The sequence below is a fragment of the Heliangelus exortis genome, chromosome 11 (assembly GCF_036169615.1).
Source record: "Heliangelus exortis chromosome 11, bHelExo1.hap1, whole genome shotgun sequence".
Lineage (NCBI taxonomy): Eukaryota > Metazoa > Chordata > Aves > Apodiformes > Trochilidae > Heliangelus > Heliangelus exortis.
The window spans coordinates 3700803-3726746 of NC_092432.1; the positions used below are offsets into that span (position 1 = coordinate 3700803).

General features: G+C 43.4%; 1 protein-coding gene and 1 long non-coding RNA gene across 7 annotated transcripts in view; both read right to left on the bottom strand.

Annotated features, from left to right (window-relative positions):
- Positions 1 to 2932, bottom strand: part of MEF2A (myocyte enhancer factor 2A) — an 80035-nt gene extending 77103 nt beyond the window's left edge. For all 6 annotated transcript variants that reach the window (XM_071754235.1, XM_071754233.1, XM_071754236.1 and 3 more), the window contains exon 1: positions 2498 to 2932. The gene's annotated coding sequence lies outside the window, so the exon portion shown is untranslated. The remainder of the gene's footprint in view (positions 1 to 2497) is intronic.
- A 1431-nt stretch (positions 2933 to 4363) lies between these two features.
- Positions 4364 to 25874, bottom strand: LOC139800785 (uncharacterized). The gene is made up of 3 exons (XR_011727928.1): positions 25690 to 25874; positions 10608 to 10836; positions 4364 to 9930 (listed from the first exon to the last, which is right to left on the bottom strand). It is a non-coding gene; the product is annotated as an uncharacterized lncRNA (long non-coding RNA).
- Between the last annotated feature and the right edge of the window lie 70 nt (positions 25875 to 25944).

The following is a 25944-nucleotide window of genomic DNA, read 5'->3' on the forward strand; positions in this document are numbered from 1 at the left end:
TTCAAGTTTTAATTTGGCCAAGTCCTTATCTTACTAGTCCAACATGATTCAGTTCTGTAGATCAGTTTATATAGCTCCATAAAATCCAATTGTCACTTGTTTCTTCACCTCCTGTTTCACAGAGAAAGTAATGTTATGTGAAATTACAGGATTCCAAATAAAGATATCTATGCATATGCAAAGCATTTTATGGGCAGACTCATCTAAGAGGTGAGGTGTAACCACAATGGTTTAAATACACACTCAAAAAACGAAGCTGAACAAGCAAGCACACAGGCTAAAGGCCAATATAGTTCTACAAGAGTTTACAATCTGTAAATGTCTTCTCACAAATAAATCATTTGAGATACTAAAATATTAAAACTGGTTAAGATGAACTGCACTGGCATAGAAAGACTAAAATTGTTCTGAGGTAGATACAGTCTCTCATTGAAGGCGTTCATTTACTGCTAATACTCCTCTACTACTACTGGTGGACTACGTCAACTACAGATTTAGAAAAAATTATGGAGGAGAAAAATAACTAACAGGGGCACTGGGTTATTTTCCTTTCTAAATTCCAAACTGAACACCCTCAATCTCCAACTGCCCAGCACTAGTAGAATGTCTTAACATCACGACAAATAGATCCATTTTCTGAATTTATTTTGCTAGCTAAAAAAGTACAGAATTTTAAGATATCATTTTATAATTATGCCCTTAAGTGACCAAAAGTGTTAACATTACATCCCTTATTACAATTCTTCTAAATTATATAATTGAAAGAGATGTCATCTCGCACATATCCCAGCACCTACACGAACAAATTAAGTTTAAAAGAGGAACTTCACACTTCTCCCCCAAACGCAAGTCAGTTGTTACAGAGATGGAAAAAACCAAAGATTACATTCCTACATCCAAGAGGTGGAGATAAGCATTTCAAATAATTTTAAAACCAGACTGAATAGATTATAGGAATGTTGCTCTGACACCTTTTGTGCAGGTTATTTAAACACTAGCTAGCAATAACATGACAACAGAAATATCTGTCAAAATACAGATACCCGATTCCTAAAAATGAAAAAAGACTTGTATAAGGAGCAATTATATGTAGACAGTAACATAATAAGCTTTGAAATCTTATAGCCTTCCTCATGCTATGTAAAAATTCAGAGTGTAAAAACATTTAAAATACTTGTCTGTATTTCCAATTCCACAAAGCACCTTTTTCCCTACTATTGTTGAAAAATTATTCCTTTTTGTTGCTCCTTTGTGCTTCTCAATCCCTTTCCCCCACTTTTCATAATAAATTTAGTCTTTGGATGACTATGGGATACAACGGTTTTACACTAAACACTAAAAAATTGCACTTCTTAAATTGTCTGCTTTCCCTACAGAACTCCAGTTTCTCACCTCTGAAATTAATCACTTTTTAACCAATCGCTATGGTTTAGCTTCTGTAAGCAATTCTACCTCTTCGTCACCTTTCATCTCAAAAGCAGGTGAAAATTTACTGGAAAACAAAGCTCTAAAAATTCAAAAGAATTCACTGTCTTGCCCGTCAGAAATAGAACAGTTTTCTTTCTTATCGTCACGACTTCTGCACAGAGCTGAGCTGCCGAACGCAAAATCCTCCTTGCAGCACAACACAGCTGAACCTTCAATCTATTCCTCCTCTGGCCAAAACATCCTCTAGTTTACACATTAGCGAACAGTTTCTCCTCCCATTCGCAACACACCTTTATGCGGTGGACAAGTACTTCAACAATTCCTATCTCCAACCTCCTCTCCGACCCCCGATCCTTTTCGCTAGCGTACACCACGGGCAGGCTCCTAAGAGGGAGGGATTTTTTTCGTTTTGTTTTGTTTTTAAACGTGATGTTGCTCACCCAACGTGGCTGCCGAGAAGCCAGGACAAAAGGTACTTTTCCTCCCCGCCTTTCCAGGCGCACACACACACACCCCGAGCACAGAACTTGGCCACCCAGGCGAAGACGATCTTACCTCAGTGTTGCCCGAACGCCAGGGCCTCGTACCCCACCCTCTCTCCCTGGTGCACCAGCCCCCGGGCAGACTGCGCTGGCCTGGTCCATAAATGTCCATCCTCTCCTCCAGCGAGCGGTGCAGGAAGTTCTGGAGAGGCCCCGGGCCCGGGGAACTCGCCCACCCGCCGGACCCCGCGCCCGCCGCCCCCGCGCCCCTCCCCCGCCCGCCCCCCGCACCAACTTCCCCGCCAGCACCCCCCGCTCCGCTCCGCCGCCGTCGGCACGGCAGAACGGGAAGGGGATAGCGGGAGGGACCTTCCTTCTCCCACATTTCCCTCACCTCGAGCCGCCCCCCCCACAACGGCTGCCCCCGCCCGTCACCCGCTGCCCCTGCCTCCGACCCTCCTCGTTCGCCTCCCTTCGCTCCTCGCCTCCGACTCTCGCCACCCGCCGGAGCCGACGTGACCAGGGAACGCTCCTCCAACCTCCTGCTCGTCCCCAAAACCGGGGACCCCCCTCGCTCGCTCACTCACCCGCCCGCGTCCCCTCTCTCGCCGCCGCTCCTGCCTCCTCCCCGCTGAGGCTCCTGAGGAGACACTGACACCGGCGCACGGATACCCGCTGGGCGCTATTTTTGGGAAACAAGGCCCAATCGGGGCCGGAACTACTTCTCCTGTCACACTCTCTCTCCTCAAGCAACGCAGGGCTCTCCCCTCCAAATATATCCTTCCGCTCTTTTCTCCTGGCAACTCGGGAGTCGCTGAGGGAGCTCAGCCGAGCCAGGCGGGGCCGGCATGAGGGGGAAAGGGTCGGGAAACACCAGGTGAGGCTACGCCCGGCGGCGGGGCTGGGAACACCCCGGTTTGAACACCCAGCCTCTCTGGATTACTTTGTTTTACCATGGGGAGCGGCCGGGTCTACATTCTTCACCGCCGACCCGATCCTGCGGCGCCGCGAGCCGATTGGGCAGCGCGGCGGAGCCAAGGGGCGGCAGCGCCAATCAGAGCGCCCGCTGACGGAGAGCAGTTGGTGGGCGGGGCGCCAGGAAACGTGGAAGCCTTGAGTGACGGGAGGCTTGCCCAATCAGAAAGCCGCCGAGGGAACCGCCAGCCAATCGAAGCCGAGCGTGCGAAGGGAGCCCCTCGGCCTTGGCCCCCCTCCCTTTCTCCCCAACCTTGGCATCCGCGCATGCGCTAAACGGCCCCGCCCCTCGCTCCGCACCCGCTGACGCACGCGCCCAGCCCCGCCCCCAGACCTCCCCCCTGCGCCTGCGCTAACGTCACGGCCGCGAGGGGGGGGGGGGCGGGGCTGCGCGGAACGGTTGCCCGGGGCAACGGCTGCGGCGGGGCCTGCGGGGAGGCCCGGGGCCTGCGGGTCCGGGGCTCCCTCCCTGAGACCTCCGGTACCCGCCCGCCCTCTCCGGTCCAGCAGATCCCCTACCACACCCCGCCTGTCTCCTCAGAAAGAGGAAGCCGTGGGGGAAGAGTCCCGCTCCTACCGTGCTGCTATTTCACCCACCGCCTGCCCCGCTCTCGTCTCGCCAGCAAGGCAAAGCTTTGCGCTTGGGGTCCAAAACTGTGTCCTTGGATTAATTAATTAAAACAAGTCTCTCCCTTCACCCCTCTTGCGAGACCTGATCGCTGGAGACAGCAGAGCAGCACTGGTTACCATCCCAGTTCCCCCTGTCACCCTCACAGACCCCACAACCACTTCCCCACCATCTATATTATTTTTCAATTTTTTTTCTCTTCCCATGAAAATTACCACTCTACAAAAAGCTGAGCTCTGTCTTTCAGCCTAAGGTCACAGTCCACCTTGGTTCCTCCTCCATCCGTCTCCACCTCACATTATCTTTTGTCAGAGTTCCCATTAATTCTGCTCTAAGTAGAAAAGACTACTGGAGAATACATAATAAAAGACATAAAATTGGCATCTTTATCCTTCACAGAAGGCAGCAGCTGAAGAATGACCCAAAAATAAAATTTTTATGATGAAAAGACACTTGCCAAAAATCATCTGAGCTCTACAGCTTCTCCAGATTTATCCTGCGAGATACCCACAGCCTGGGAGTGGAAGGATGGGAGCCATTTCAAAGCACTGTTACTGGAGCAGAGTGCACATTTCTTCTTCAGGAGACAAGAATCAAAGATGACTTTGCTGGAAAACAAAAATCAGAGAGTGATCTTTGTATTTAGAAAATTGTATCATTAACTTAGTACAAAAAAGTAGCTCCACAAATGGTTGTAAAACAGGATGCAAGAAATGTTGAGAGCAACATCCAGCTCGCAGTGTGATAACCACATCATTGGAAGGAAAAAGGATCCTCCAGGATTCCTCCCCAAAAATGTGTTTTTCCAAACATTTAGCTCACAGCTTACATAAATATTTGAAATTCAGGATTTGTAACATAAGAGTTTATTCAGAATTTAGTATACGGGCAGTAAATAAGTTGAACAACATCTGAAACACCCATTCAAAACTGAAGTGCAAGATTATGCACTTCTACATATCTAGGAAAAAACGTAGTAAGAGGTGTGAAAGACAAAGAAACAAAAAAATACATTTCCAAGCTGATAGTTACTGACCTACAATAATCAGGAAGGGATTTAAATACATAAAAGTTTTCTCACAATTCTCAACATGGACAGTCCAAATGCCACTGATTTTTATACACATAAGGTTTATTCTCTTCTTCCTCACTATATCTATCATCCATATGTGTAAGGTCTATTAGTAGAATCTAATAATTAATTCCATTAAATCCTGTCATGACAAAAATATGCTGAGAAGATGTTAGATAAAATCCTGACTTTTTTTATTTAAGTTATAAAAGTCAGTCAGAATCTTCAGTAAGACACCAAAGCAAGGCCTGAGCAAGGGCTTCCAAATATACTCGTTAATTATTTTCAGTACATAATCATATTATTCTAAGCTGGCAAAAAAATAGAGCAGGAAGCCAAAGAGATTAATAATTGGCTCTAATTTGTCCTTTTCAGTGGCACTACAAGAATAAGCATAGCATGTGTTGCTCAAGGATTTCTATATATGCTTTGCAAACAATGGTCAAGGGGCACAGAGTCTTTCCCACTGCAGTGCATTCCTCCCTCAATTGAAACACTGCCCTGTGTAACAATTGAGAAAAGGAAGTGCAAAATATGGCATCCAATTGAAATTACAGATGTTGTTTTCCATACACGATGATGGGCTGTGACATCTGCTTCTGCAGGCCCCTCTTGGGACTGCCTGATGAGAAAGAATGGGTGGCAGGGAGGTCACAGATGTTCTCACATGTCACAATAGCCTAAATGAAAAACACCACCCCTTGGGGTGATGTGAATAAAATCATAGAAGAATTAGCATATCAAAAATGCCTACAATCATTACATGACTTGATGACCACGTTCTGCACCAGGTTTGATTTCCAGGAGAAGGCAAAAGGCACCTGGACAGTCCAAAGGATGCCAGGCTGTGAGTGATTAAGAAAAATCCACACTGCAGAGAAAAAAAAATTACGACCTCTATGAGAGCACAGAAGCAGCAACATGACAAAGCCACAGAGAACATCACACTTGAGTGTCAATATGACAAGTGAAAAATTATCACAAGCATCTGCTAGGATGGCTCTTGAGATATGAGAACAACCACTGAATGCGTTTCTGCCCATCTTATCTACAACCCAGAGACTGAATAGAACCACCTGAAATCCCTTCCCTGGGCCCACCAGCAAGCCAGTGTAGTTTTCATGATACCCAAGGAGAAATAAACCCAGAGAAATAGCAAATATAAAGAAAACTACACAGAAAAGAGACACCAGTATTCTTAATTTTCACGAAATAGCCTCACAGTTCAATAGTCACCATCCAGCAGTTGTTATGGCAATAAAGCTTTCCCTTGAATCTCTGTGCCAGTGCATCTCCACCCACCCATTCAAGGTATTTTGGAGTTCACCAAAATCATATCTCCACTAACTTTTAACTTACATTTTAGGACTTTCTTAGAAAACAGCCTATAAATGTACCGTGGCTGTTTCTCAAACCTTCTTTCAAATGTTCCTTATATTCCAGAAATCTGCTTTTTCATCTTGTGTCCAGGAGAAAAATTCTTAGCTGCAAGCTTCTAAAGATGAACTTTATATCAAAACAAAATGCAGGACTTTTAAAATTATAGGTGAGAGGAGCAGGGGATGTTATGGAGCTTTTGCATAGTTGCCAAACAATTAAGTTATCCTTCATAGGGAAGGAGAGTCTAAGAACAAGCTTTTAAGAACAAGGTTTCTTAACATCCCAGGCCAGATTAATTCCTAACATTGTTTCGCTTACAATGGTGGAAATACTCTGTGAATGAAGAATTTGTAAAAGACTACTTATTGCAACAAACCCAAATTGTACTCACAGCTTTTCAGGATGGGAACTTGTAGGAGAAACAAAGGATAGGAATAGGGGGGACTCCCACCTAGGGAGCAGGAAACCAGAGAGGAGCAGATAATGGTTCCTTTCCCTTAACACTTTGGGTAACCGGGTTAACCCCCTCACGACCACTTCAGCACAGACTCAGACTTTGGCTCTCAGAAAGCTGGCTTGGAACAAACTCCCCCAACCTCCCTGCCTGGGGTTGGAAGGGTTGCTGTTACACTACTATTTGGCCCTGGTGTCCCACTAAAGACAAACATAATCAAGTAAAGATTTCCGTATTTTTGTTAAATCCAAATTGTCTGACAATGCGGGAATTAAATTCACTCAATCTATTTTATAAACTGCCCTCTGTAAACCACTAATATTTCCACATCATTATATGGTACATTCAGCAATCTGATTGCCTTGGGAATATTTGTTTTTCCAGAACCTGTGGCCAAGGTACATAAGATTAGATCAGACACAGCTTGTCTAAGAATGCCGTAATGTGGGTGTACGGCGTATTTGCTAGTTTTGAGTTACAGGTAAAAGTTCTCTTTCAAACTTTTCCAGCCACGGGTTCAAACTAAGTTATCTGAAGTTGTCTCTTGCAGCATTTGGCACTTTTCATTTTGCTTTGCTCTTGGACTTCAAATGCTGGAGGATCAACACGGGAAATATTTGTACTGCATACCCCACTGGCTGCACAACTGATCCATACCTCGGCAAAACTTGTGATATTTTAGAAGTCCTCACAAAGACAGAACACAAGTCACTCTGGGATTCGAGCTCTTCTGCTGGGATTTTCTCACCATTCTGCATGTTAACATGAACCAACAGCTGGGTTTAGGAGATCTGATATAAATAGTAACATCATGCTGCGAGCAAGCTTCTTGGAAAGTAAAGAAAATCCATTATTTAATGCACTCTGACATTTGCCTTTCCTCCCCTTATTCCTAAGCTGCATTTCTGTAAACACCCATAATGACAAAGGCAAAGAAGTTGACTTCTTCACATAGACATAGCAAGTGCTGCCTTGAGCCCAGGAGATGATATCCAGAAGAGCTTACCTCTCCTCAGCCAGACAGCTGGCAAATTCTGCACAGTAGGAAAAGAAGTCAGAGCCTGGATGGAAATTCCTGCTTCCAACAGCATTCAAGATTGCAGCCTCTGGTATTTTATTTTCATGGTTGCTCTATGTTGCTTCAAAAACTTCCTGCTTTTGCCATATCTTTCCATTCATTAAAAATGCAGCTTGCAATTAAATATTCTGACATAACATAGCTGAGATTTTTTGGCAGCAGCCTTAACCAGAGGTTTTCAGAGTTTCCTGCAGACGGCTTGAAGTTTTCATATCCTCATGAATGCTTGCCACCTTCTTTTAATAACTTGAAAAAATAAGCCTCTCTTAGGAACTTCATTGTTTCTGTATTTCCCCAGCAAACATTTACTGCTTTTAGAAATGTGTCATGCACATGTATATTTAGAGAGAGAGCAAAGTGTACATATGCACAGTATAGTTTGACATCTTATAGAGAACACACAGATTGCTTAGCAGAAAAATAGTTACGTTCAATATTTTTGTTATTAAAATGTACTTCTCCTTCTGCATGGTATTGTATTATTTCACTCCTCTACAAACCCAATCGTATTTACTACATTATTCAAAAACTGCAGACCTTCATCTGTTAATAATTCTGTAGCTTTGTACATATTATGACTGTCATCTCTCACAACACTAAACTATTTTTCCTGTTTTTATGCAAGAAAATACATCTTAAGATGGATCTTGTCCTTTTTCCAATGAGCTAGAAATCACTTAGGAGGATTTTAAAGTTATCTGCATTTTTAAGGTGTTGAATACATTTGGAGATCTGTTCAAACACTGCCTGCCATTATCTCTAATACAGAGTTGAAATTTATTTTAAAGGGGGTCTTTTTTTTAATGTTCAAACTGGCCTTAAAAGTCTTTTTTCTTTTACCATTACCTGGCAAATAAATTCTTAAAGGGATATTATCAATTTAAGAACTATGCTTTATTCTGGAACATTCTCCAAGAGATTAAAGAGAAAATGTCTCCTTTTTTTCCTCTAAGTTTAATTTCTATATTTGACAGCAGCATGTGTGGTCAGTATCCCATGCTGGGAGGAAACAAAAGGGACAGAAATAGATATAGAAGACTTTAATACCTGAAAAGTCTTTGAACTACTTTTTAAAGTAGATTTGAAGTTGATGGGGCCTCTTCAAGTGACAAAAGACTGGTGGAACTCTTAAAAAACAGGTAAGTTGCTCCCAATTTGTGCAGGGCACTCTCAGCTCCCACTGCAATCAGCTAGCACTGCTCTTAAAATGTAACTTTAAGCTTACATATATTTTCCCTGCATTTTATCTGCTTCACTGGAAACTCCACTGACCAAACTGCACATTTTCTTGCCCTGGTCATACAAGTTTCACAGACAGAGCCCAGAATGCCTCTCCATGACCTGTTATAACACACAAGGCATGACAAAGACACTTGTAAAGGAAGTGAAAATATAAATTAAAGTTTACTTCTTACGCTCGGCTGGTTTACAAGGTGCATTTTGGGTCTTTTAAAACAGTGCCCAGACTCCTCAGAACAAATACATCCTTGATGTGTTTCCCATTGATTTCTTCGGAGAAACACCCAGGATGATTGGTTTGTGTCCCACAGGATAAATTGCAGACATCAGCTTACCCTGTAAAGGTAAAAACACCACTGATCCTCTGTTGGAGGTTTGCTTCAGTGTGGAAAACAAGCCTTAAAAAATTAACCAGAGCAGCAGTGTGGACGAACTGGTGCACATTTCCAAGTTCTCTATCTGAACAGGCATTTGCTAAGGGGTTTCTGGTTTTCTTGGCTGTGATTTAAGATTATTGCATACTTTCTCAACCCTTTACTAAAAATATGCTCGGTTATAACCATGAAATGCGGCAGCACATTTGTTGCAGTCTCTGAGGATGGTTTCTTATCTGTCAAACAGTTTAGAAGACAAACTGGCACTGAGACAGCTCACCTGTTTCCTATGGTTACTTGACTAGAAACTCCATCACAAGCCTTGCTGTTCCATCTAGGACAAGTGTTTTGAGATAGAGCTCAGGTGTACATGTAAACAGGTCACCTTGTGCTAAAATGCCATTTCATTTTCAAGCCAAGCCAGCTGGCTTTGGACAGAAAGTTCTTTTCTACTTGCGTGGGCAAACTTTATCGCCTTCCCTTCTTTTTTTTCTCTTGCTGTCACATTACTGCAGAGGTGGTGGTGGCTGATAGCAAAGTGAGGAACAGTGTTCAAAATGTGTCCATCTTATCCGAGATAATAATGCCTGCTCCTCCAGCCATGTGTTGAATCAGTTCAAGTATCTTGCATTAGATGGAAGCAGAGAAAGATTACCTGAGACTTAGTTGAAGGAATTGAATAAATAGGAAAAACATCCAAAGTTGTTGTGTTTGATCCTGTGTTTACTTGGCCCCAGTCATAGCTTGAAATGGTCCAGATTGATCCTGGCTTTGGAACTTTTGTATCTCTTGTTCCAATTTAGCAAATCCTGTTGTATCCCTGGTTGAAAAGAAGCAAATTTCTTCTTAGCTCTCCCACAGGGTGGAGTCAGAAAACTAGTGTTATCTGGGAGGAAAACTTAAACTTTGGGATTCTTAGATTTATTTATTGTTGGTCTTGGGGTTTGTCTTTCCAGTTTTGGTTTGGTTTTGCTTTTGTTTTCTCAGAAAGATACAAGTTCATCTTTAAATTAGACTCTAAAACAGTCTTCAGACTTCTCTATAAAATACTGTTCTATATAGTCAATGGAAAGTCTGTTAATTCAAAGAGTTGACCAAGAAAACTACACCACCTAAACAAAGAGTAAAATATGCAATAGCTATGGTTCAACCAGTGGAGAAATGGTTTGAATTGGTTTTATTAGACTTTAGCCAAGCTGAACCATCCCCAACTAGGTTAAAACTGTTACTGCAATGGAAGCCAGGCTGAATTCACCATGCCTTAGCTTCACCTTTCCCCTGGGGAGAAGAGGAGGAAGCTACCTCCAACCACCTCACATTTCATGCAGAGGGAAAAAGCTAACACATAGAGACCTGTTATCCCCAAGCTAATTTGTCCACGTGTCCATACCCCCGGTTACACTTGTTTATGTAACACCAGTTTAAAAATGATGCTTTCAGGGTCTGAATACATGAATGAGTGATCTGCTGCACGTCCTGACATGCTTGACAACTCACCACGCATCAGCTGAGCCGCAGTAATTGACCATGTGTGTTTGTTTGTAGCCCGTGGCCACCTCGGGTGGAAGAAACCAGTTCAGACTTGGCTTTTTCTTGGCCCTGGGGTTAGGCTGACACATGGAACCTCATGGTGGCTGCAGGCTAAAGAGCAGCACGCTGCAGTCACCCTGCTCCTGCTGCTGAGTGGGAACTTGTTAAGTTGCTGGAACTGGACAGCATGCCTGAGCTGTTGGTTAAAATGGGATAATTGAGGGCATAAATCAGGTGTTAGTTCAGTTCAGTGCAAGTCAATTAGGAATGGATTTAAGGTAAATTGACACAAATCACTCTTTAGTCCAGAATAAAAGTGGCTAGCCAGCACTAGCTTAACTAAATCCAACACAGATTAATCTAACAGAAATGGAAAGATTTTCAGCTAGACATAAAATCCCAAAAATCTTATGTGCATCGCCTAGGGCATGTACACTCAGTTCAGGCAACAAATACAACTGGACACATAAAAAAAGAAAGTGAGCCAAATTCACAGCTACCTCTGCAGACAACAGAGGGAGAGGGACAGAGGTAACTGTGAAAGCAGCAATGCCTTCTCTGGCTCTCCTAGAAGATTGGCTACATGGTGTTATTTCCAGTTGTAAACTGCTGAAGGTAAGAATGGGTATGCTTCATTGTCTCAGAAAAGTGCACTCTGCCATCATTTAATAACAAATATGCAACAATGCTAACATGATCCTGGTAAAAGTCAGTTGTGAAAAAACATGGAACAGCTGAGTTTAATTCTTTCAGCTTGCTGAGAGGTATTAAGGGTCAGAAGAAGATCTCAGTACTGAAAAGTAAACCCAGGTTTCTTAAATTTCAATAAATGAAGTTTTTCGTAATTCAATCTAGCAGAATAATCCCTAATGAATAAAAAACAAATAAGGCTTGATTTTCTCAGATGGCTTCACCCTTCATCCCTAGAAACTGTTACTGAAATTAGGGAAGCATAGTTGGGATTAGTCATATAGGGACAATTTTTTTAAGCCTTTACCAATGGGAGATGGACTTCAATGAAGGAATTTGTCCCCCTAGTTCCCATTTCCTGGCTTAGTTATCTCTTCTAAGAAATTCTTTCATGGAGAACGTCCGTGGGAAACTACTCCAAATTCTTTGTGTTGTATGAGATTTTTAGAAGACTCTTATGGAGCAGCATCCCACTAGGGAGGAGGCAAGATGAATACACACAATAAAATTACAGTTTTGTGCCTACAACATACTACGTAGTCCTAGCAGCAAGCCATGCTTCAAATTTATTCCTATGTGGCTGCTGAGAACCAGTAAGGAGTCTTCCTGCAGCCTGTGGGAAGAAATGCAGCTTTTCCTTTGCTTATCCATCCAAGGTAAAGACATCTCATCCTCCATGATGTGGGGCTTGTCCTGTAAGAGCCCCTTGCCATAGCACCCATTCTGTTGACTGTTTTTTTTTTTCCACCCCCCCTCACTCCAAACAGCACTGTGTGCACACTGCACAGTTGCAGCAGACCACACATTTTGAACACAGGAAAGAAAAAAAAAAATAAAAAGGATATTAACTATCAGGATAATTGAGTGTTGGAAAGAAAGTTGCCTTCAGCACTTTGTCCAGATTAAAATCTCAATCAGTACCATTATCTGAGAAGTATCTGCAGTGACACGTGCATGCTCTGCATCTCCCTCAGCGATCTGGCTGAGAGTGTTTGCAGAAGCTTTAGCAATTTCTTGAGGAAAGATGCAAGTTCATCTCTACATTAGACTCTAAAATGGTCCTCAGACTTCTCTATAGAGACCCTTACAAGTCTTCCATTTATTGAAAAGCTGAAGCCTTGGTCTATGTGGAACAGAAACTTCTAAAGCAGCAGATTGAAGTACTCCATGTAAATTGAGCAATTCCTGTTAGCACATGTCGGCTAAACCAGAGCTGCCAATCAGCCAAGCTGCTGCTCTGTGACAACAAACATCTGAGGTACTGGAGCTTGAAGTTAATCGAAGTTATTTATTTTACCATGCAGAACTAAGCCATCAGCCACTGCTCCCACAGACATGGTTTTCATCTTCCCCTCAACCTGGGTATCTGTGATTTCTCTAGAAGAAAATAAATGTTACGTACTTAGCCTTAATATTAACCTTAAAAATTCAGCTATTCAGTTGATGCTTATTCTGCCTCTAGTACCAAATTATGCATGCAAGCATTATTTGAGGAGCACTGAAAGAAGAAAACCTAAACCACAGCTATTGTTAATTCAAGACCAAGCACTTTTGTTTGTATCAACATGAAGTAACCACGACCACAAGAACTGTAGCTAATACTGTTTTCCTCTCATCATGTTAGTAATCTGAAAGGTTCCTTCAGAGAATTGTTAGTTAAGGAGTGCTTCAATGGAAGACTAACCAGACCAAGAGCCAAAACCATGGGAACTAGCAATAGCAAGTAAACCCCAGCACCACCAGTTATTCTCTTTTTCTCTGGTGCATGTTTTTGTTCCTGTATCATGAAAGGTGAAATTATTGTTCAGGTACCATTGCTGTAAATCTGGACCAGTTCCACTGACTGTTGACAGCCACTGCCTCTATATGCCCTGGGGATTCATCCTATGCTTCATGCTCTGTGTGACTCCTTCTAAACAATGTATAGCTGATCTCTTTCTTCATGCCAGCTTGTTTGTGAGCCATGCGGTGGTGTAATGCTTCCAACTTCCTTCTGTGTCCTGAAAATTTTGGCTCAAGTCTTGCTTGTTTGCCATGAGAAGGTTCCAAAATAAGAAACGCATTCATTCCTGCTCCTTTCTCTTCACATGGTTACATTTAGTCTCTCTTTTAGTGCTTTCCTCTCATCACAAGGCTGGAACTATAGGCAGTTTTACTGTTTATGGAAAATATAATTTATGTACTGTCCCAAAGATTTGCTCGTATTGGAGCTTTCCTTGACCAATCTGACTTTATAGCCCATAGCTTTAGGTTCAACTGATGATTCCCTTTTTTCCCCTCACTGTTTTGGTTCCTTAGTTTTAGCACTGCTGACACAAACAGTGCATCTCAAAAGGCATCTTTCCTCTGGGCTCTGTTGACTCGTTAATGTGGTTAAGTGTCATCTGAAGACCGGGGTGACAGCTCTCTTTGCTTGAAATTGTGACATTCCCGTATATGATTTATTGTATCTGAAGGAAAGCACAGTTACATCTGCAGGAAAGTGAAGAGGAGGCATGGGAAAAGGGGAGTTGGAGTTGTGGCTGTGAAGGGGACTGGAGAACTTCACATTTAGGTTCCTGCACAAGATGTAATTTCCAGCTGAATAGCTCAGGCACTCACACAGCTTCACTTTGGCCCCAGCTGTGCATTAAGTGCAACCAACATCTCTCTTAAAACCTGCTCACAGCAACCTGACTTGATGTGACTGTTTTGTTTTCAGTAAAAGGCAGAGAAAAAAGTTGCTTTAGTAAAAGAGCTGATAGCCTGCATGAACTGGATTGGAATATTCCATCCAGGTTCCTCAGAAGTGAACCGATGTAGCTGGGAAAATGGCAGATGAATCTGACAGATTGCAAATAAAGTTTTACTGGAAACAAGAGACACCAAGTCCATGAGTGTGTAGCTTCTGGTACTGAATTATTGGTACAATCCCAGCTCTTCACAATGAATCACATTTTCCTCCATTCAGGATTAATCAAGATATCATTTAGATGTAGTCTCAGACAATAAGCACCATGATATGGATGTCAAACTATTTTAGGTCAGAAAGTTCTCTATTTTTAGCTTATCTATTCCATTATAGGACTAATGCCTCAGATTCAGAAAAGATAAGTGTCACAAGATATGAGCAAAATCCTGACCACATGGAGGGTCAGTGAGAGTTGTGCTGTTGACCTAACAGGGCCAGGATTTCACCTGATGGGTCCATTTTAATTAAAGCTTCTTCCTGTTCAAATTGTGGCTTTATCCTCAGTGACTGAGACAGCTACTCAAATTCCTGCTTTTAAAATGCTTTAAATGTTCCAGAAATGTTGCAGATGGGGAAACATAAGAGCTGGAGAGGAGGGCTACGTGTTTTGAGTGAAAGGAAAAAAGATGTCCCTGATTCACTGCACCATGATGCAGGCTGCCTAGTACACAGTATTCTACATTCTTAGTTGGTGCTGTAGATCCTCAATATCTTGATATATAATTCCAAGATAAGCAAGACTGAATTTTGTGTATGTACTTAAGAGATCAACATACCTGGTTTCTTATATTATCCAGGGGCATGAGCATGTAGAGGTACTTAGGCCATGCTTCCTTTGTTAACATTAACCAGTAACACATGGTGACATTTCTTAGGTGAAGCAGTCTTCAAAATTAAGACAAGATAAAATTTTAGGAATAAAACCCCCACAAAGATATCCATACAAAAGGGAGACAGCCTTTCTTCTTAGTTAAAGAGTTGGACTGCACAAGCAGACTACATGTGCACGCTCACATTCATGGCTCAGAATTCAATGTGGACAACCAGATGTCACATTATTCAGCTCCTGCAGAAATCCACAGAACCAGTGAAGACTCCAAACCCTTTGCTGCCCAGAATGAGTCACTGCCATCCAAAACAGAAGAGAAACTCTGGGTAAGCCTACATCAGGGATAGCCAACTGGAGGCCCCCAGAATTTGGACCAAGCCCACAAAAGCAGTTTTCTTTGGCCACTGAGGAGCTGGCTGGCTCTGAGGCCAACCATGTGGTGTTGCTCTTTGTGCTTGGGGCAGGATGCACAGTAAGTTGTGTCTGCCCCATCTCCATGGGCTCAGCTAACTTGCCCTAAGCAATAATAAAAATGGCTTTGCAAATCCTCTGCAAGTTGACTGTCCTTGCCTACACGCTTTCCTGCATGCAGATGAAACCTTGCTTTACTCATGGTCTGAGCTGGCCAGAGCCCCGAGCCCAAGCTAATATCCTGCCTCTCAGCAGGCCACAGCAATGTGGGCATGTAGCACATTAGCTGCAGCTACATGGCTTCTGGTTCTCTTGGAGAGCAGCCAGAGTAAGCTCCTATCTGCCTTCAAAAGACCCTGTAGACATTGCTTGTGTAGCTGGTAGTCAGAAGACCTATGACAGGAGTGGAAAAATACTGCTCCTGCAAAGTGGAAAGCAGGAGCAGAGCTTGTGCTATACAATCTCTCAGTGCCTTTTCCAGCTCCTGGGGATCTCCACTTTTGAGCAAGGTTGCAGACTCTGACTTGCTAGGCCCAGAAGTCAGCAAGTTCTGCCTTTGCCAGTGTGTGCCAAACATACAAATGCCCACGCAGAGGATCACAAAGTACCTGCCTACTTGAGATTCAGTCAGTCATTCTCAAAACCCTGCCTAATTTCTCCTATTAAGTTCCCTAATCTCCAGGCTACCATTCCTTTTTAAACTGCCCCGTTGATTTAGTAGCATCTTTAAAAAGAGCATTAAAATTATCCCCACTCTGCAGCACTGCTCTGGTTCATTAATTACTTCACGTTACCCACATAAAACTTGGAAAAGCTAAAGAAAATTGCAGCTCTGACTTGCAATAGCTATCACATTCTCTGATCCCAGAGTCAGGGACTGGCTGTACTCTGCAGTTCCAGCCCCTGCCCTCAACGCTGGCTGCACAAATACACTCAGAGCCATTCCCTGCTTTGAAAATAATTACACCACCACATTGTGTATTAGGGCTCTTTACACTTGGCTCATAAGAAATCTCTTTCAAGATGTAACAATCTGAGTGCAAATCAGCTTTCGGGGTAATTTTGGATTCTTTTTAGACGTTTTCTTCCGTCCTTTCTCAGAGGAGGAAACACTCACGTGGCCCTCTGGTCCCTTTCCTCAGCCATGCAGTATTACTCATCTCTGTAATAAAAAAAAATATTATTTTCTTTTAGAAATCTGTGGATACTGCAGACTAAGTGAGGGCCCTCCTGATCTATTAAGGTGTCCAGAGCTGGACAGGAGATAACAAGCATCAGAACCACACTGCCAATTGATTGCACTTTGCTTAAATCCACAGTGGAGGTGGGTGGCACCTGTCCAAGCTGGCATGCTAGGAAATCTGGCCCCAAGGAGTTTCCCAGCTGGGAGCAGCAGTGCTGAGAGCACCTCTTCCCTGGGACATCTCACCCTCTCAAACTGGGCAGCTTGCAGAGTAAAGCTGAGTATCAATTGCCTGTTCCTCAGGCTTAGCAGAAAGGGAACAGCAGAGTGATCATCTCCCCTGTGAGTCAGTGCTGCTTGCTGGAGGATGCATGACTCATGGCTGCCTCCCTCCCCCACCTCTCTGCCTCTCCTCCAGCCCCTCCTGTTCCCATCCCACCTTTATAAAATCGATCCTTATTCCTTAGTCCTTCCCACTGTTGCCTTCTTTCCTATAATACGCTCAGAGACAGGGAAAACTTCACAGGACTCACATTTTCATATTAGAAAAAACAGTGCTACTCATTTTCACCACTCAGGTATAGGTCTTCCAGCCCCCCTGGACACACACAGAAGCTGTGCAGCCACAAACCCAAGTGACTTTCCAATGAGACCAATTAGAAACAGCAATTCTCTGCTCCAAAACGTTCACTCTGGGCCACAGGGAACATCTCAGTGTTCTCCAGCCCTCTGCTCCCCACCCCGCTGTTACCATTTCTCAGGGGTGTATCTGTTACAAACCCACTCCAGTAAATTGTTATGAACACAGATTAAGGAGAAGCAGTAACTGCTGATTGAACCAGGAGAAGAATCAATGAGCCAGTGTTAGAAACCAAGGAACAGAGTACTTTCCCCCCCATCAGTTCCAGTGCAGTGGTGTTCACTTTTTGCTTCCTGACTTTTACAGGGGGCCTGGTTATTCACACCTTACCCCACTGGGCTAATTTTCTTCACAAAAACAGAGAACTGGCTGCTTGGGATCACTCAGGGAAGCAGTCAGGAAACAAAAAAGCACTTGGATTTCATGCCATAGGAAGGACAACCAACTGTAATGCAGAAACGGTGACAGGAGAAGGCAGTGGCCTTTCCACAGGGAAGAAAGTGGGGCTTTTTTTTTTTACCTTTGGGGACCTGCAGAAAATAACAGGATACAACTTTTGGAAACACAAGCTCATGAATTAGTGCTGGGTGCCAGATTTGCAACACAAACTTGCTGATCCCAGACTCCAAAACCCAAGCCAGGGCTACAGCCAGCAGCAAGAGCTGTTCCCATCGTTTGGGTGGAGTGGTCAGAAGAGCCCTAACCCCTCCGTGGTGGGGTCTTTACTGGCTGTGATTACCTGGAAAGAGACCCAGCCAGAATTCAAGCTCTGCCTGGGTCTCTAGGTGGGACTGCCAAGCAGGCAGTAAATGCAACATCTGCTCAGCAAGGAAGGTGATCTCCCCACAGGGAGGGACTTGCCCTGCCTCAGCCCACGCTGTGTTTTCCAAGGAAAAGAGGCAGCTCAGCATCCAGTGCTCTTCAGAACAGAATGTCTTTTGCTGGCAATAATCACACGCTGCCATCAAGAGTAAAACTAGCCATTAGCCAGCCAGGCCATGTTTCTCTAGAAGGTCATTAGAAAACAGCTAAAAACCAAAACCCCAGCGCGTTTTGGGTGAGTTTGCGGTGAGGTTTTTGCGACTGCCGGAGCTGTGCTGCTCGTGGCAGTTCCAGTGCCACCCCCAACACAGACCCTGCTGGTGGGGGACCCATCAGGGGAGAAAAGCCACAAGATCAGCTCATCCAAGCCCAAAGATGGGCAGTGGTTACAAGGAGAGGGCACGGCCAAAGCATCTGGTGGGTAGAGTGATTCAGAGAAAATGCCTCAGCTTTTTAAAACTGTCCCTGCCTGATGGAAATGCCAGACTGGGAGCAAGTCTGCTCCAGTTTCTCCTGCAGTGAACTCTTCTGCCTGGAGCTGATTGGGATGAGCTCCTTACAGGGCAGCCTGCATGACACATCTTTGCCCCAGCCTGAGTGAGCAGAGGGCATTCCTTGGGGCAATCCCTGCCTCTCCCTCAATCCCCTGCACCACCACACACACGGAATAAGGCACGGTATAAATAACAGCTCTGTCTCCCTCCTGCCCTAGAATGCAAGCAATTTAAACCAGAAGTCTTTCTGAGGAGGAAGAGCAGAAAGCCAGTGTTTTGAAGCCACCTTCTTCTCACTTGTTAACATTAAGCCCAGCCTTCTGCTCATAAATAATGCATATGGCCTCTTTTTCCTCAATTACACAGCAGTGTCAGATTCCACACTCTGCCTTCCCAGAGTCACTTTGTCTCTCCTGGAGACAGCAAGGCCCACTTGGATGTCTGCAACAGCCACAGAATCATTAGACTTGAAGAGGATCCTCTCCATACATCAGTTAAAAAAATACACAACACCTTTGCCTTGGAATTCTGGTAATTATCCTTTGGTGGACTGAAGTCCCAGCTGGCAGTATCTTTACAGTAAATAGGTTTTGCCTTATCACAGCACTAGTGGCACAGATTCTAAAGACACTCCAGGATGCAAAGATGAGATGAGTAAGAGGGTCACTGCATTGCTCCTGAGCTGGAGTACACACAGCTGAGAATTAAGACAGTTGTCCCATGAGCCTAGCAGGAAGATAGAAAAATCATGGGGGAGCCAAAGATATGAAAACAAAAGAAAACAACCCCTCTTCCTCTTTTGCCCACCATCTTTTTTTATTAATCTCACTGAGATGAGAAGCCAAGACTTCTGTCTTGTTATCAACAGCTTGCTGTCTATAGATACTGACTCATTCCAGAGAGGCTGCTTGCTTGTATGCCTTAAACTAGGCTGCCAGAAAATGTTAGACTGAAGTACTGCATGCTATAGATTGACAACACTTAAAACCTAGATGGTCAAGCTACTGATATAATTTCCATACTCATTAACCATGACATCTCCAGTTCTTCCCCACAGCATTCTGTCAGATTCAGCCAGACCAAGAACCTGTCTTAGCTGCCAGAAATCATTTCTTTACTCCTCCATGGATTGGCATCGCCTGAACGTACTTTTACCCCTCAAAGCAGAAGTTTATAGCAATCTCTCTCCCATTTCCCAGCTGTGCATCTTGCCTTCCCTGCACACACACACACACACAGTCTATTAGCTGTCCACAGCTCTGCCCATCTAGCTGGCAAGCTGCCTGTTCACAAGCTGCTCCAGCAATTGCCCTTGAGCATAAGCCAGTGCCAAGTCCCCTCTCAGGAGTTCATGCTCCATTCTAGCACTAACACGATCATACTGGATGGCTTCACCCCACACACTGCTGACAACAACTGCTTCCAGACCCCAGGTTTGCTGATGGCAATGAGCTCCTGAGTATTTTCCAGGCTAATGTTTGCCAGGTTCTATTGCCAGAGCCGTCTCACAGACCAGCACTCTGTCAATGGCAGTGTTAGGCTCACAAATGTAGTGTGACACAGGAATCTAGGGCTCTTGTAGCTCTTGGTATGAAAGACTGTTCCACACATAATGTGACACTGGAGAACAAGCAGAGCCACAGAAGCAAAAGGTGGGTGCTGGGCTGGGCAAAGAACCATTATATGGGCATTTTGAAAGGCAAGAAGTTTCAGTTTGGGGTGAGCAACAGCATTTCTGAGTAACTTTTCTTACAAGGAGAGTAACTTTACCTACTAAGAAGTCCCATCTGTGAAGGGGAAGCAGCTTCTCAGGCTCCTGAATGCAATGCCAAAGTGTCAGAGGCTGGTTCACCCTCAGAGCTTCGTAACTGAAGTCCCATTTGCTTTGTGGAAAAAAAAAAAAGCAAATAAAACCCCACCTTATACGGATTGTGAAAGAAATTAAGTAATTCTGTACCACCAGCTTAGGGTATTCACCTGTAAAAGGGCACAATTAATTTTGGTCCTGAGTGCAAGCCTATGATTATTGCTACCAAGTGCAACGTCATCAACAGGAATGCATTTTAAAAAAATGCTCTCACCCACCTTCTGTCTCTGGGGAGAACAACCCATGTCAGCCTGCACAGTCAGCATCACCACAACACATGCACCAGGGTATCAGGATGCCTGAGGTGAAGCTCTCCCTGGTGCTCTGCTGCCTCCCAAGGCATGTTCCCTGGCACAAGGGGGGCCATGGATTCATGGCATGCATCACGTACCCTTGATAACTCCTGCCCACCCCCCACACATCAGAGGTCAAATGACTCCTGCTGGTGTCAGGCTGCTCAGCTTCTGGGAAGAGTGGAAAGATGCTTTGCTTTACTTTCTAAAGTGAAAAATACATGTGTGTTTTGCTTGATACATGAAAACGGTCCAAAGACTTCAGAATGAAGCTGCTCAAAGGAACAAAGAAGAAGTCTTTCTGACAAACTCAGAACCCAGTCAAGAACAATGGGGCTTAGATTTAAAACACAACACAGAACTGAGTTCTTCCAGTTCCTGGAAAATGTGAGTACGGGACTGGTACATTTTTTTAATTCACTATTATTATCTCCCATGGACATTCATCCTGGTCTTAACATCTTTATTGTCCACATAGAGCAAGCTTCCTCTCAAACAGAAATGAACGTTCCAGTATATTTCCTTAGACAAAAACAAAAATCAAACAAAAAAGACCCCTTTATAACTTTTTTTTTTAAACATACACTTCATGTTGCGATTCAAAGCGCTCTTTGTTTCAGTAACTACAAATACTGAATTTTACAAAGAAAAAGAAAGCAAAAGTGAGAGAAAGAAAACTTCTGTCATAAACAGGTTAAATAACAGTTTAAATAACATTTGCAGTCTTAGCTCCAGACTGATTACTCTGAGAGACAGATACCAGGTAAAGTCAGGGTTGTTTTACCTCAAGGACAACAGATCTTTGTCCTGTAACCTACAGTCAATATAAGTAGTCTAAATGTTGTCATAAATTTTTGAAAAAACACTCTACCAGGGACACAAATATAAGACTTTCTGCTCTTATATTATAGCAAAGTTAAGTTAACTACAATTCAGTTCTTCAAAATGCAAGACAATCATTTTGCATGCTATTCATCTGATGTAAAAGATCTTTTTTTTTTTTGTCTGCATTAGTCTTAAATCCTTTGAACTCATTAGCAACGGAGTCCAGTATTATCTTAAAACCCTCTGCATGATGAAGAAAAACCCCTTGATGAGGAAAGTGAGACCCTCTCCCAAAAAGAGAGCAATGGCCAGAGCATGCAGCAGGGGAAGGGCTGCTGCCCCTGAGCCCCCTGTGCCTCATCTTTAAACAAGGCTCAGTTAATCAGCCCTCCTGCAAAAATGTTGGGTGACCTCTGGTGAGAGATGCAGTATAAATCCACATGAACATTTCCTTTTTATTATCTGTAAATACTCTTGGATTGGTTGAAATTGTTCCTGCCACTGATAGCACTGATCTCTGAAGAGATAAACATGAGCTGATTGATGACTTGCCTGCAGGATCTATTTCAACCACCCCCAGGCAAGATATTTTCCATGTGGGTAATAATAAATCTTACTATTGAATGTCATCAAATAAGAGCAAATTATAGCAAAAATAGGCACAGTTATGTATTTCTTATTATATCAAAGAAGATTTTTCAAAGCTTGGAGGAGCTTTCATTTATGTGCACAATTTTTTTGTAATTTAATCCTATTGCCTACTTTTAATATATATATTTGTAAAAGCCTTGCACAGTCAAGCAATGACTGTCTCCTCAAAATAGCCTCTCGTGTAGTCAGGTCTGGAAGGTAAGCTTCTCATTCTGACTGGGAACAAGAACAACATCCATTCTCAACAAATACCAGGGCTCCCTTTATTACCACTTTTTACATGGTATTTTCAGGTATCATTAACAATATTTTATATATTTTATTTGCAAAGGAAGCAAATGGCATCCTTCCTTGGCAGTTAATAGAAAGGGTTTGAGGAGAGAGCTGTCATTCATTCTTATTGCTCCCAATTCTTTTCTAAAAATGATTGTAGAGTTCCAGGGAAAAAAAGTTTTACCTTCATAATGAGAACAGCATTGAAAATGCTCATGCCACCTTATTTGTGCCAAGCTCAGAAATGAAGATCTAAGCAACTTTCTAGGATCTGTTACATACAATAAAGCCACTGCTTTGTACCAGCATGGCTGTGCTGCAGAGGAAGGAAAATGTGCAAATCCAAATCTCACATTCAAGATGTAAGCACAAGAAAAAGCTGTGAAGACAAGATTACAGGTTGTCCACTTACCAAATGTTGTATTTCACCACTTTATTATCTGTACAGTATAAAAAAAAAAAATCTTTGTTCCCAGATTCAATAGACCAGACCAAGAAAATGTGGAAATACAGGAAAAGGACTGAAGAGAAAAACTAATATGAGGCAGCATCTTCCTCTCTGTCCTCAGTCTACAGAGCTGGGGGAGAGAAGTGCTCGTGAAAGCAGCAACCTTGGGAAAAAGCAACAACTTGGGAGATCTGTCCTGTGTGATCTCTCCTCCATGCAAAAACTACTGCTCTATTCTGGGTGTTGTTTGTGGAGAGCAAAGATGGTGAGGAGGAAAAAGAGAAGGAGAATATAAAGGAGATGGGAGAGCTGTGGAACATGAAGGGAATTTATCACCTGCTTAAGGACTGAATAAACTGTTGGATGTAGCCAGCAGGACAAGTACAGGATTTTATAGAGCCCAGGGAAAGCCAGTCAGGAGCTCAGAGGCCAGGCAAGAAGAGACTCTGCCACATGGCCTTGGATCTCATGAGTCAAACTGCAATTCACTGAACAGGCAGTTTGGCACTAACTTGGGGTGCAGAGCACAATTAGCACAATAAACAACAAAAATAAATCAGCCTGGATAAAAGGGTGGCAATTCTTGTGATTTCATTTGCCTTCAAGCTGCCGTGGAAAGACTTCTTTTCCATAGTTGAAATGGGAACTGTTAAATGTTGGCATGAACTAGAAAACCCAGATCAAGATTTCTAGGCCTTCTTGTTACAATTCAAGCAGGATTTAGCATCCAGGTGATTTCTAACACCATGAATATATGTTGAGCTCCCATAGAAAGAGGCATTTTCCTCCTTAAGGCAGTTTGAGCCTACAGCCTGTCCTCAGAAAGAACACAGGTGACACTGGGTGAGCTTAGAGTCCTGTTACTAAAGAGCATCATGTACTGTAGCTTGAAAGAAGAGACTAAATTACCCCCCTAATGCCAATTCTCCTCTGCCATTTCATTAGCTTTGTGCACCTGAATCGTAAAGAGAGAACCTTCATGTTTGTAACAGAGCTGAGAGAAGCTTCACAAAGCTCTCCATGGACCATAAAAAAGCCCTCTTGGATGTACAGCTGTCAAGTCAAAATTGGTCACAGAAAAGATGAAAAGGCACCATCTGGAAGGGTGGAGATCAGAGGTGCTAAGTTCTCTTCCATAGCAAGACCACCTTCAATTTCTATATCTCTAATCATAAAGCACTGGTCTTATCCAGGACTGGGTTCATGGTGCACACTGCTGGTGAGACAGGATTAAGGAAAGCTACTGAAAAACTTTGGCCCTCCCCATTAAGATTTAAAGCTGTAAGCTTCCAGGCAAAGCAAGCAAATATTTCTTCTTCAGCACATCTGACTAACACAGGTCATCTCTGCTACCAGCTTGTGGTTGACAGACAGAAGCACTTTTCAGAAGCCTTCAGCATGAGATATACAAGAAGGGAAGAAATAAAAGACTTGGGTTTATTAGTTTGTTGTTCTCCAGTCCCAGTTGTTACAGGACAGGCTCTATGTTATTGATGGATTCATTCAGAGAACATTTTCTCCCTGCCCACGTAACTGTGCTTCAGATTGAAGCCAAAGCTGTATGGGGGGTTATAAAAGCTGCAGACATTTCTCAGTACCATGTACCACTCCGTGCTTCCAAAGTGCATATAAGGAGAGAAGCCAGCAAAGAGGAGCTGGCTTGACCTGTGGGGAACTACATCCAATTCTTCATTGTACCACAGTGTCCTCCTATAGCTTCAGCAAGCCACACACTGGAAGGTACAACTGTGAGAAGGGGCAGAAAATTCACAAGCACAGTCTGCCATTAACTCTTCCAACAAGCAGCTTCTGTATTCTTGGAAGGGTTTATTTTAGCCTAAGATGGAATAAAACGTGGCATTACACCCTGACCATTTCTGAGCAGCTCTCCAGCATCACTGACCCATACCAGGTTTCCATGTAGCACAGTTACCATCTCACCTGCAGTTCACAGCACATCAGCCTCATCTCCAATACACGTGTTTGGTCAAAATGACTGTGCCCACAGGGACCAATTTATTTTTCCATCACCTGTAGCTTCCTTCATTTTATGCAGGAAGAAGCTGGCAGCTTCTAACAAGGAGTGTTATGAATAGTGTGGTAACGCCTTTTTTCATCCCTGTTAAATTTCTCATTTCATCTTGTGAAGTCAAACCCTGGTTTCTGCAAAGTCCCTGAAACAACCTACATTGATTATAATTGGATCTGCAGTTGGACTGCATGTATTCTATCTCCAGTTTTGCAGATTCATTGCCTACTACTACTGCTGTCTTCCTACATTTAGATCATTATCCCACTGCCCTAGAGGTGGTTCTGGCAGCAGGAGGTTGTGACAGTCCTGACACAATACACAGGGGAGGTCCCTTCAGTACAAAAGTTTTCTTCCATTCCTGGTTGTACATCAGTTGTGGCTTTTGCCTTGTCCCTGTATTTATTCTCATCCTCCCTCCCCTGTCAGGAGGGAGCATTCAGACAACTGCCAAATTGCAGGGGAGAAGCATGGTGTACAGAACAGAATCCAATATCTTTGGGTGGCTTGTGATTTGTATTCTGTGTTACAGAAGCCAGTAAAAACAAGCCCAAATACCAATTTATTACTTAGGTCAGACCATTTCCACATAAGCATGGTAATTCTGAAGTCATGTCTGACACCTTATGATGTTGGCGTATAAGGAATAATACTGCAGAACAGAACTCCATGAAAAACGCTGAGGCTTCACCTCCACAAACAAAGCTGCAAATTCCATAAAGGTGAATCAAGTCATGGCTGCTGAGCATCTCCTCAGCATCTGGACACCTTCACAAATCCTGTGACAAATTTGCTCTTCAACTAAAACCAAGAGCCAAGCCAAGTTCATTGGTATGAATACTTCTCCCACTTCTGTTACTTACCTGTTACTCCCATTCCTGTTACTTGGTAGTAACCCATCTGCATTTCACACTGGGCTTCAGCAGGACAGATGCTGCTGCTCAGCTTTGCACCCTTGGCACTTCCCAGTCAAAAAGTAACTGAGGTCACTTCACAGATCAAGCTGCATTGAAAGTTTCTAGAGGAGCACATACTTGTTCCCCCTGTACTGCATATTGCTTTGTCACAAATGTATCTCAACAGTGCTTCATACAGGTTTCTCCCTGCTAATGCATCCC